Source organism: Sprattus sprattus (genome assembly GCF_963457725.1).
Source record: "Sprattus sprattus genome assembly, chromosome: 17".
Classification (NCBI taxonomy): domain Eukaryota; kingdom Metazoa; phylum Chordata; class Actinopteri; order Clupeiformes; family Clupeidae; genus Sprattus; species Sprattus sprattus.
This window is the reverse complement of record NC_137915.1, coordinates 2,149,593-2,154,592: the sequence shown is the minus strand read 5'-3', so window position 1 is coordinate 2,154,592 and position 5,000 is coordinate 2,149,593. Positions and strand designations below refer to the sequence as shown.

Below are 5,000 nucleotides of genomic sequence, written 5' to 3'. Positions count from 1 at the left end.
ACAGTTTCATGAAACCCCACTCCTGTTAGACAGTTTCATGAAACCCCACTCCTCTAAGACAGTTTCATGAAACCCCACTCCTCTAAGACAGTTTCATGAAACTCCACTTTTCAACTGGTTTTGTCCCAGGGACCACCATTCTGACTAAAAAAGTAATTTGCGGCCCACTGATGTGCCTGCGCGCATGTGCGTGTTTGTAACCGCCGCCACCACGCCCCCTCCGCCTGCACAGATATTCTGCCTATATCACGATATTTTCACTATATACAAAAGCAATCTGGAAATGTGTTAAAATATCAAAGCGAATTCATAAAAATAAAAAAATTCAATGGTGAACTGATCAACATAGGCTCATGTCGCGGACCCCCTGCAATGCCGCCACGGACCACCAGGGGGCCACGGACCCCCTGTTGAAACCCCACTCCTCTAAGACAGTGGCTGCTGACATGGCAGGTGCTCAGGGTGCAGAGTACTGCAGTACCTGGCTGTGCGTACGGCCGGTATGTTTGATTTGTTTGCTTGTTTTATTTCATGGGCACTGTGTTGGGGTTTAGTCCCCGTGTAAATAAATATATATACAGTGGTGGCCAAAATTATTAGAACACTAGACATATTTAAGAGTTTTCAGTTGTTTTTGTTGAATTGGCCTTTAAAATACCTTAAAAACTAATTCAATATCTACAAAGTCATCATTATGCTCTATAAACCATAGAATAGAGCCATCATTTTGAGAATTAGGTCATTTTCCATACAAAAACAGCTAGGCCTATTTCACTGTCAATGTCACACAATCATGTTCCTGCACAGAAGAAGCCAAATTACTTCTGTAATCATTGTCAGGTGTTATTGTGGTTACATTGATGGTGATGCAAGAGTCTTAGGACACACCTTGGCGATTCTTTTGAATGTACAAGGCCTATCCTGCTCATTAAGTGATTGGTAACATCAGGGTTTTGTCACTGAGGCCACACCACCAAATGGTATAGATCCAAAGCCTCTAGAAGCAGTCTTGAACCACATGTTGCTCTTTGAACATGGCTAAGGTGAAGAAGGAGCTAACGAGTGAGCAACGGGTTTGAATAAAGGCTTTTTTTGATGCTGGCTGGAGTTACTGCCCCATAGCCAAGGACTTGAGGTGCAGTCCAAGCACTGTAAAGTACACTTTAGACCACCATGGCACCAGAACCGAAAGCGGAGAGGTTTCAAAAAGAAACTTTCAGACACACAAGTGAAGCATCTCAAAATTCTCAGTCTTCAGGACAGAAGAAAGACTTCACAAGAACTGTGTGACGAGATCAACATCACAATGACTAATGGTGCATTAGTGTCTTCAACAACTGTCCATCGGAAACTGGGAGAAGAAGGACTTTTTGGCAGAATAGCAGCAAAGAAACATTACTGAAAGAGAAGAATTGAGTGTAACGCCTGAAATTTGCAAAATAACACAAGAAATGGACAAAGAAAGATTGGTTTAAGTGTTGTGTACTGATGAGTCCAGGTTTGAATAGTTTGGCAACAAGCAAAGCGTGTATGTTCCACGAAGTGAGGGGGAGAGATATAAAAATTAGTATCTCTTGCCAACAGTTAAACAAGGAGCGGGTAGCATTATACTGTGGGGTGCAATTAAAGCCTCAGGAACAGGTGACTTTGGCTAAATTGATGGCATCACGGATACAAAAGTATAACACAACATTCTGGTGAGGCACAAAGTTCCTTCTTGGAAACGTCTTATTGGGCCTGGATTTATTTTCCAAGAGGACAATGACCCTAAACATTATTTTAACTATTGCCGAAACTACCGGCGACAAGGAATCTGCTAAAACATTGAAAATGATGGACCGGCCCTCTCAAAGTCCGGACTTCAAACCCATCAAGCAAATTCGGGGCAAGTTGGAAAATAAACTCGACAGATCTATTGTAAATTCCAAGGAAAGCCTTTGGCTTGAGTTGCAGAAGGCATGGGATAACATTAGTGTTGAAGTTCTCAAGAAATATATTGACTCTATGCCAGAGAGATGTGCTGCTGTAATTACTGCAAAAGGTGGACGTACCACATATTAAAGTTAAAAGTGGATAAAAACAGTAGGATTCACTTCATCTGATATTTGTTGTGCTCACATCTGCATGTTTCATGAACATTATGAAATTAAATCATGTTTTGGAGGCAAAAGAAAGGTAATTATTCTCAGATCTGTCAGGTGTTCTAATAATTTTGGCCACCACTGTATATTTATGAAAACCACCCTCTCCTGCACGGTTCTTCCACACTACATTAACCCTGTCCAGTCGCCACATCCCCAAACAACGTGGGGTGACCGTCCGGTGCCTCACAATGAATATGCACCTTGCCCCCTCCTGCCCGTGCCCCTTGCCCCCTCCTACCCGTGCCCCTTGCCCCCTCCTACCCGTGCCGGTGTGGAAGGGGGTTTTCAGCACCCCACTCACACACTCCCCACTGACACACACCCCACTGACACACACCCCACTCACACACACCCCACTCACACACACCCCACTCACACACACCCCACTCACACACCTACCCACTCACACACACCCCACTCACACACACCCCACTCACACACCTACCCACTCACACACACCCCAGAGCTCATCTGGAGCAGAAGATTGGGTGTGTGTGCAGGGGATCACGGTGTGTGTGAGTGGGGTGTGTGTGAGTGGGTAGGTGTGTGAGTGGGGTGTGTGTGAGAGTGTGAGTGCAGCAGATTGGTTGTGTGTGCAGGGGATCACGGTGTGTGTGAGTGGGGTGTGTGTGAGTGGGTAGGTGTGTGAGTGGGGTGTGTGTGAGAGCAGCAGATTGTGTGTGTGAGTGCAGGGGATCACGGAGTGCACACATCCATTAGGGCTCTGGCGCACGTCTGCTATGGCTGGGGGAGAGGGGCCTCTTCATCAGGGCAGCAGGAGCTGTCACACACACACACACACACACACACTCACACACACACACACACTAACACACACAGACACCAGCAGCTCCTTGATCCCACGCCAGCCAGAGCTGCTGCGAGTCACGCTTTACACGCCGCAATATGAATATAACGCTGAAATATGGTCTGGGCTATTAGAGTCTGTGTGTACATGTGTGTGTGTGTGTGTGTGTGTGTGTGAGTGTGTGTGTGCGTGTGTGTGTATGTGTGTGGTCTGGGCTATTAGCCTTGGTGGAGAAGAGGAAATAAGTCAAGCAGCTGAACTGTGAAAGATCAAAGGAATGAAGCGGATACCTCAAAGAAGGAGGAGGAAGAGATACACACACACACACAAACTAACACACAGTCACACACACACACACACACTAAGACCAGAACACACACACACACACACACACACACACATATTCACACAGGCACACACACACACACACACTCACAGACACATTTACACACACACACACACACACTAACACACTCACACACACACACACTAACACACAGTCACACACACACACACTTAGACCAGAACACACACACACACACACACACACACACACACACACACACACACACACATGTACACACACAGGCACACACACACACACATACACACACACACATTACACACATACACACACACAGACACAGTCACACACATTTACACACACAGACACAGTCACACACACACACACACACACTAAGACCAGAAATCACACACACACACACACACACACACACACTCACAGACACATTTACACACACACACACACACACACACACACACACACACACTAAGACCAGAACACACACACACACACACACACACACACACACACACATATATACACACACAGGCACACACACACACACACACTCACAGATACATTTACACACACACAGTCACACACACTAACATACAGTCACACACACACACACACACGTGTACACACACAGGCACATACACACGCACATACACACACACATAGACACACACACACACACACACAGCGCTGAATTTAGACGCTGGATGGCTATAGCCCACAGAGGAGGCGAGAGGGCAGCCAATCCATCACACTCAGGGGGCAGGGCCTGAAGCAGGGACTGAAGCGAGAAATGATGCTGGGAGGAGAGGAGAGGAGAGGAGAGGGGAGGAGAGGAGAGGAGAGGGGAGGAGAGGAGAGGAGAAGTGAGGAGAGGAGAGGAGAGGAGAAGAGAGGAGAAGGGGGGAGAGGATGGGGGAGGAGAGGAGAAGAGAGGAGAGAGAGGAGAGGAGAAGAGAGGAGAAGGGAGGAGAGGAGAGGAGAAGAGAGGAGAAGGGGGGAGAGGATGGGGGAGGAGAGGAGAGGAGAGGAGAGAGAGGAGAGGAGAAGAGAGGAGAAGGGAGGAGAGGAGAGGAGAAGAGAGGAGAAGGGGGGAGAGGATGGGGGAGGAGAGGAGAAGAGAGGGAGGATGGGAGAGGAGAGAGGAGAGGGTAGGGAGGAGATGAGGAGAGGAGAGGATGGAGAGAAGAGAGTAGAGGAGAGGATGGGGAGGAGAGGGGAGGAGAGGAGAGGTTGGGGAGGAGAGGAGGAGAGAAGATGGGGAGGAGAAGAGGGGAAAGGAGAAGGGAGGAGAGGATAGGAAAGGAGAGGAGAAGGGGAGGAGAGGAGAGGAGGGGGGAGGAGAGGAGGAGAGGATGGGGGAGGAGAGGAGAGGGGTGGAGAGAGGAGAGGAGAGGAGAGGGGGGAGGAGAGGAGAGTATGGGGGAGGAGAGGAGGAGAGGATGGGGGAGAGGAGTAGAACAGAGGAGAGGAGAGGAGAGGAGAGGAGAGGAGAGGAGAGGAGAGGGGTGGAGAGAGGAGAGGAGAGGAGAGGAGAGGAGAGGAGAGGAGAGGGGGGAGGAGAGGAGAGTATGGGGGAGGAGAGGAGGAGAGGATGGGGGAGAGGAGTAGAGCAGAGGAGAGGAGAGGAGAGGGGAGGAGAGGGGTGGAGAGGAGAGGAGAGGAGAGGAGAGGGGTAGGATGGGGGAGGAGAGGAGAGGAGAGGAGAGAAGAGGATGGGGGAGGAGAG

General features: G+C 49.0%; 1 protein-coding gene across 1 annotated transcript in view; it reads right to left on the bottom strand.

Annotated features, from left to right (window-relative positions):
- ttc12 (tetratricopeptide repeat domain 12) overlaps positions 1-5,000 on the bottom strand; it is a gene marked incomplete at its 5' end in the record, with an annotated part of 46,021 nt that overhangs the window by 32,615 nt on the left and 8,406 nt on the right. The gene's annotated exons all lie outside the window — the stretch shown is intronic.